Source organism: Limanda limanda, chromosome 16 (genome assembly GCF_963576545.1).
Source record: "Limanda limanda chromosome 16, fLimLim1.1, whole genome shotgun sequence".
NCBI classification, from domain to species: Eukaryota; Metazoa; Chordata; class Actinopteri; order Pleuronectiformes; family Pleuronectidae; genus Limanda; species Limanda limanda.
The window spans coordinates 288,420-296,742 of NC_083651.1; positions in this window are offsets into that span (position 1 = coordinate 288,420).

Here is an 8,323-nt window from a genome sequence, read left to right on the forward strand (position 1 = left end):
TTTTTCTTTTCTTTTCTTTTCTTTTCTTTTCTTTTCTTTTCTTTTCTTTTCTTTTCTTTTCTTTTCTTTTCTTTTCTTTTCTTTTTATTTATCTTATTTATTTTCTTTATCTCATTTATTTTATTTTATTTTATGTATTATTTAATTTTTTCTTAATCTTCTTTTTTGCATTGATTATTATTATTATTATTTATTTTATTTACTTTATTTTTTTTATTCGTGTTTTTGGTTATTGTTGAAGTCCGAACTTTACCAAAAGATATTAAATATCTGTTATTGTTTTTTATAAGTAATTTGTTGTATTTTTATGACAGTTTGGTCAGAAACAGATAAGATAATAAGCCCTTTATTAATGGAGAAATTTGCAATGTTACAGCAGCAGAAGACATCACATAAGTAGCATGCAGTATGTGGGTGAAGGAATATAAAGAAATAGAAATATACAACAATATATAGAAAAATAAAGATGTGATTAAACCGGCATATACAGTGTAAAGAAATATCTTATGTCTCAGAATATGAATAATAAATTGCACAGAACTTTTTTACAAATGAATAAAGTAGAGTAAATATTGCACAGTTGAAAAGTGTTAAAGTGACAGTCCATAGTGGTGGTGCATGTAGCTTTACTAGGAGCAGAGCTGCTTGTACAACACACCAATCACTCTGAGAGCCGCTGGCGATCATTTTGTAGAGCAGTGCTCCTCCTGGTCCTCCTCCACAAACAAGCAGATACTGGTCCTGCCGCTTGGCTGATGCTCTTCTACTGTCCAGCTCTCCTGGGGTCTCCTCCAGGCTCTGGAGACACCAACATTCTTGTGACCACAGGTATGGATGTGTCCTCCTGGAGGAGCTGGACTACCTGTGCAGCCTGATGGAGCTTCAGGTAGCTCCTCATGCTACCAGCAGTGAGGAGGAGCAGGACACAGAACTAGAAGGAGTCAGGGAGGAGGAGGAGCAGGTAGCTCCTCATGATACCAGCAGTGAGGAGGAGCAGGACACAGAACTAGAAGGAGTCAGGGAGGAGGAGCAGCAGGTAGCTCCTCATGATACCAGCAGTGAGGAGGAGCAGGACACAGAACTAGAAGGAGTCAGGGAGGAGGAGGAGCAGGTAGCTCCTCATGCTACCAGCAGTGAGGAGGAGCAGGACACAGAACTAGAAGGAGTCAGGAAGTAGGAGGAGCAGGTAGCTCCTCATGCTACCAGCAGGGAGGAGGAGCAGGACACAGAAGTAGAAGGAGTCAGGGAGGAGGAGCAGGGAGCAGCTGTGGACACCACGTTAAGAACATGTCCTGTTTGGAGCTCCTCCTGCTTCTGCCTCCATTTCACCTGTTGTTACTTTGATTTGCACCAAAGCAGAAACTGGTTCACAACCACTGGTTCTTCTAATGGACACATTGAACTCTGAAGTATGTATCTATATAAAAATATACTATTTACACTCTTTTCTACAGTCTGAACACACTGAGGAAATCAAAGGTCAGTTTCCATCATTTATGAATCAAGCTTACATGATGTGCTGTTATATCCCCACCAGAGGGCGCCATGACACCACACTACCTCGAGCTTTCCTTTTTGTCAATATAGAAGAAACCAACATGAGAAAAAAACGTATATTAAATTATTGGAATCCAATTATGCAATAAAAGTTCCGTCACATCATTTAATTCATTAAAAAAGAGAAACAGATACCAAGATATCAAGAAGTTTAATAAAAATCTCCATTTCTCCATGACAAGAACCTTTTATAAAAATATCCATTTATAATAAAACCTTCTTAAACAGGAACCCTCTACAATGAGAACCTTTTACATAAGAACCATCTACAACAAGAACCCTCTATAAGATGAACCATCTACAATGAGAAACTAAGAAAAGTCAGTTCCATCCATAAATCTGACCTTTTTGACAGGATGAAGATCTAAAATCTCCAAGTTCAGCATGAAAAATGGTTTGAATTTATCTAAAAGTTTATATTTTGAAATATTTTACAAATAAAACACCACTTTAAAGCGAGAGCGATAATCAAGAGAGAAAGCAGCTCCTACAAGGAACTTTAATTTTGGTTGATTTTGTCCCTGTGGACAAAAGCGATGTCTCCACTGCCTTGTGTCGCAAAAACCTCATGAACCTCATGCATCAGTTTACATCTTCTCCTCAGAATCTCTACGCTCCAAATACAAACAGAGATTCCTGTCGGGGGGGTTCAAAGATCCAAATACTACACATATTCATATAAAGATAAAATATGAACCCATCTGTCAGTAAAGAGAATCTTATATTACAACTAATACATTTTTACAGGTACGAGAAATCCATACTTGCCCCTCTTGTGGGCAAATGGAACATCCCACCTGAGACCATACCAAGTCACTCAATGTTTAGGAGCTTTAAATTGAAGGATGCATAGTGAGGGTAATGTATCGTAATTCTGATCTCATCCATCTTGTTTGTAGAGACATGGATTTTGTAGGAGTGCTGGTCCGTATAGGTTAGCCTTTAGCCTAGCCTTTAGCCTAGCCTTTAGCCTAGCCTTTAGCCTAGCACGTAGCCCAGCTTGTTGCCTCTCCCTCCACCTAAACAAAGACCTTTTCAGCCTGACTTCTTAAATCATTGTTCTGATTTTGTGGGAAATCCGTCGAGACCATGACACTGAGAATAGTTGAGGTCATGAAGAGGCAGCAATATTAAAATAATAACATTTCACAACTAGTCAAAAACTTATTGTAGGGGCTGTAACACCAAAAATGTAATGTCATGTAGAGTATAATACATGTGTGATATTCAATAAAGTCTAGAATATAATATTAATATTTTCCTCATATAACTTGTATTTCTTCTCTTCTTAGGCTTGGTGCACACTAGCGAATTTTCAGTACGTGAGAGACCACCGACCAATTTCTAATCTTATAATTATAAGACGACCACACACTTGCACTTTTACTAGGAAGCAAGTGTGCGATTCCAGAGACTTGAGCTTTCACAGAAACTTGTGTGATTCTTCTTCTTCTTCTTGTTTCTCTGTTTTTTTATAGAATGTTAAATTCTTTCTTTAATAACGTCAGAGAGAATGTGATGACGGATTAAAGAACCATGTTCAGATGAGAATGTTATGAACAGTCACAGAGCTACAACCAATCAAAGCCACAGAACACGCAAACAGATGTCAGCCCTCATCGGACACTCCTCTGTCAGTCACTGTGACAAACCCCTCCCATTTCAGGTGAATGGTTGTGATTGGCCCGAGGTATTTAAACAGGGATGATGTCATCAGTGAGAATATGTTATTTAGCAGTCAAGGAAGTGAAGGAGCAGCTCCAGATCGTCATTAATATTTAATCAATTACTTCTCTTCATTGATAATGAATGATATTTGTCTTCCTGGACCGGGTCAGTCCCGTCTGTTGGCGTCCATCCTGGTGACTTCCTGAGCTTTCATCCAGCTGAAGGTTTGTTGCCAAGTTACGGTGGTTCAGCTCTGGAAGCGTCTTCTCCCTGCCGGCCAACCGGCTCTGCAGCCAACTCTAAAACCAAACGCACCCGAGGGTTCTTCAAACACTTCCTGCTCCTGCGTCCAGACACCGAGGGGGACCTTTAGTCAGCTTTCAGCCGAGGACACTGTCCTCCTCGTGTGGACCTGCTCCGACAGGGTCGCGCCTCAATCACAGCTTTGTGTTGAGAGTCAGGAGGAAGAAAACGGACCTGGTGTCTTTTAAACGGAGTTGGCAGCGAGTGGACATCACGCCAGGTCTTTATCCTCAGAGGACGACTGGCTCCGTGGCCGACAGCGGAGATGAAGACTCAAGCTGAGACGACACAAACAAACTCTTTACACGTCCACCTCTTTGTTTCCACATGACAAACTCGCCTTTTTAGATTTACACCGATGTTTCCTCTCTGTTGGTTTAATGTTTGTTATGGAATAAAGACGGTGTCAGGACCGTTGAACAGACGTCTGCCAAACGTCCAGGAAACTTGAGCCGCAGGAAAAAGGTTTACATCTCCGAGAAACAAAGAAAACTCAACGTTTCTGAGAAACAAGCATGAAGGAGAGCGAATGGATGAATGAGTGAAAGGCAGAGTTAAAGAGTGAATGAGTGAGTGAATAAATTAAAGAGTGAATGAGTAAAGATCATAATAATATCTTTATCTGTATATGGAGATTCTCAGTCATCAGGTCCTGGTGTATCCGTTGAGTTGGACTTTTCATCCAAGAGGCTTCTAAAGTTCTAACTGATGCTGGGAGTCCAGGTATTTAGCTTGAAGAGTCGTGAGAACTCGTTGAGACCAGACTCACGGGGGGGGGGGGGGACAGCTGGGGGGGCACAGGCCCTCTGCCTGGCTGAGCGAAGAGCAGACTTCGATCTGCAGGTTGGCACTAAAGGAATAATGGATGAATGAAAGAGTTACAGAGTGAATGAATAAATTGAAGAGTGAATACTTTACAGACATGAAATCACAGATGATCCCAACAGAAAACAGATGTTTCCACGTTTCTCTTCTCTCGTCTTTTCTCTGATTTTAAACAAGGAAGTAAACGCTCGGATGAACGTCTAAACCAGATGACCAAGAACCGAGTGTTCAAGGTCGACCTTTGTCTCAGGAACATCGTTGACTTCCTTTTATCTCAGACTGTGGAGCGTCTGGACACGGAGACGTTATCGATGACCTCTTGACCTCCGTCCATCAGACGAAGCCTCTTTTATTCTCAGCTGATGTAAATCTGAGTCATTACCATTGAACTGCTTTCATCCAATCACAGACTAAGCGGCTCTATGACGCTTTCATCTGGTTCCTCATTGGTTCCACTAGAACACGTTTACCTGCTGTTTAGGGTTGCAAAATTCCGGGAATATTCAAAGTTGGAAACTTTCCATGGGAATTAACGGGAATTAACAGGAATAAACGGGAATATACGGGAATTAACGGGAATTAACGGGAATAAACTGGAAATGTTGTGGGTAATTTATACTCACTGTATTTACCTTGTCATATACAGACATAAATATAAACATTTTGTTGTGTCATAGGCTGATTTGAGCCCTGAGGAAACTTTGGGCACTTGACTATATGCTTCTGCATCGTTGTGTCATTCTTAACATAGGTCTTTGCACAGTATTTGCAAATGTACACAGCCTTTTCTTCTACATTGGATGAGGTGAAATGTCTCCACACATGAGAGAGTGCACGTGGCATTGTTCTGTAGAATAAGATGAGAAACAAGTTTGTAAAAAAACACTAATGCAATGCCAGAGATATAAATAGTTAGCCAAACAATTGGAATCGTCTGTAAACACATTTTACAATTGATGGATAAATGAATGGAAATATGCTAGATGAACAGATGAACAATCCTCAATCAGCATGCTAATATATTTTCCCAGTAATATCATGGAAACTTACCTGACTAGTCCTTCACTCTACAGCAGGCCTCAGTAGCCCTGCTGTGGAGTGAAGCATGCTGGGAGTTATCTGTGCATGTGATGGAAGAATGCACAGTGGAGGGTTGAAACTCAACGTTCCATACATCTTTACAATAGAGTTTTGAATGATGTTTTTATTGCTCAGCGTTTAATTTGCGTATTTATTTTTTTTTCAAAATTCCCAAATTTCCCGAGCTAAAGTTCCCATGGAAAGTTTCCGGAAAGTTTCCGGAAATTTACCGGAAACTGTCCACCCCTTTGCAACCCTACTGCTGTTACATGTGTCTGCATCCCGCACAGCCCAGTCTGCACTGATTGGTTAACTGCTTGGAGTGTGTCAGAAAAGTCCCGCCCCTTAACCAGAGGCGTCCCATCTGCAGTAAACAGCCGCAGCCGTGGCAACAACATTTAGTTGTATTCAGATCTATGAGAAATTTACGTTTCAAATGTTTTTGCTAGAGTGTGTGGTGTGTTTCACTCAGATGTGTCAGTCATTGGACATTTGAAGATTGGGCGGATGGACTTCAGACCTGGTCTCCTTGGTGATGAAAAGCTGTGCTCTTTGTGAGTTTTTGTCAGAGGGCGTGTCCATGGCGTGGCGTCATGACACATGGCTCGGTAGCTCCCCCTACAAATTTTAACGAAGCAGCTCTAGCAAACCCCTTCTATAGAATGAATTAACTCAACTTCAATTTGGTCAGTGCAAACAAACAACCTCCACATGAATGCTTGCTAATCGTAAATTCATATCAACCAACGACCCTGCAGCTGCAGCACAACCCCCCCCCCCAGGCTCGGGACTGAGGGCGGGACCAGCTCTGCTTGCAGCTTTAATTGAACAAATGTATTTCTTTGTCTATCTTACCAACTTTCTTCCTGCTGAAACGTGTCATTCACTCAGCAAACTAATGTCAATTAGTATAACTGGCTTCCTTGTTGAGAGACCAGCCCCTCCTACTGGCAGGGAGGGTCCCAGAACAGAGTTCTTTGACTGTAATGTATTTATTGTTCATACTTTATGGCAATTATTGTTGTTTGTTGTTCACACTGTATGTTTCTGATTGATGCATACGGTGTTTCCTTTAACACTGTATCTACTGTAGACCCCCCCTCAAACAATGAGGTCTTAATCCTGTCGGCCAGACCATGTACAGTTGTCAGGTCTAAATATTTTCATTCCACTAATCTGACCCTTTTATCAGATTAACTCAGATTAACGCGGATTAACTCTCTCACTTTTGGCACGGTACTGATTCTTACGACCCCCCCCCAGGTTAATGGCATCATGCAGATAGAAACAGATCGGCCGTCTCCATCAGAGCTGATGTTCGTAATCTGAGGATGTGATAGCAGCAAATAATCTGTCCCACACGCAGGTACACCAACATCATGGTTCCATCATGGTTCCATCATGGTTCCAACATGGTTCCATCATGGTTCCAACATGGTTCCATCATGGTTCCAACATGGTTCCAACATGTTCCCATCATGGTTCCAACATGTTCCCATCATGGTTCCAACATGGTTCCAACATGTTCCCATCATGGTTCCAACATGTTCCCATCATGGTTCCAACATGGTTCCAACATGTTCCCATCATGGTTCCATCATGGTTCCAACATGGTTCCAACATGGTCCCATCATGGTTCCATCATGGTTCCAACATGTTCCCATCATGGTTCTTACATGGTTCCAACATGGTTCCAACATGTTCCCATCATGGTTCCATCATGGTTCCAACATGGTTCCATCATGGTTCCAACATGTTCCCATTATGGTTCCAACCTGGTTCCAACATGTTCCCATCAGGGTTCCAACATGGTTCCAACATGGTTCCAACATGGTTCCAACATGTTCCAACATGGTTCCAACATGGTTCCAACCTGTTCCCATCATGGTTCCATCATGGTTCCAACATGCCCTGGCAATGGTCCTGATGGTCCTGATGGTTCTGACAGGTCAGTACAGGTCAGTACAGGTCAGTGCAGATCAGTGCAGGTCAGTACAGGTCAGTGCAGATCAGTACAGGTCAGTGCAGGTCAGTACAGGTCAGTGCAGGTCAGTACGGGTCAGTACAGGTCAGTACAGGTCAGTACAGGTCAGTATAGGTCAGTACAGATCAGTACAGGTCAGTACAGGTCAGTATAGGTCAGTGCAGGTCAGTATAGGTCAGTACAGGTCAGTACAGGTCAGTACAGATCAGTACAGGTCAGTACAGGTCAGTACAGGTCAGTACAGGTCAGTGCAGGTCAGTACAGGTCAGTACAGATCAGTACAGGTCAGTACAGGTCAGTACAGGTCAGTACAGGTCAGTGCAGGTCAGTACAGGTCAGTACAGATCAGTACAGGTCAGTACAGGTCAGTACAGGTCAGTACAGGTCAGTATAGGTCAGTGCAGGTCAGTACAGGTAAGTACAGGTCATTGCAGGTCAGTACAGGTCAGTACAGGTCAGTACAGATCAGTACAGGTCAGTACAGATCAGTACAGGTCAGTACAGGTCAGTACAGGTCAGTATAGGTCAGTGCAGGTCAGTACAGGTCAGTACAGGTCAGTATAGGTCAGTACAGGTCAGTACAGGTCAGTACAGATCAGTACAGGTCAGTACAGGTCATTGCAGGTCAGTATAGGTCAGTACAGGTCAGTATAGGTCAGTTGAGATCAGTACAGGTCAGTACAGATCAGTACAGGTCAGTACAGGTCAGTACAGGTCAGTATAGGTCAGTACAGGTCAGTACAGGTCAGTACAGGTCAGTACAGGTCAGTGCAGGTCATTGCAGGTCAGTATAGGTCAGTACAGGTCAGTATAGGTCAGTTGAGATCAGTACAGGTCAGTACAGGTCATTGCAGGTCAGTGCAGGTCAGTACAGGTCAGTACAGGTCATTGCAGGTCAGTGCAGGT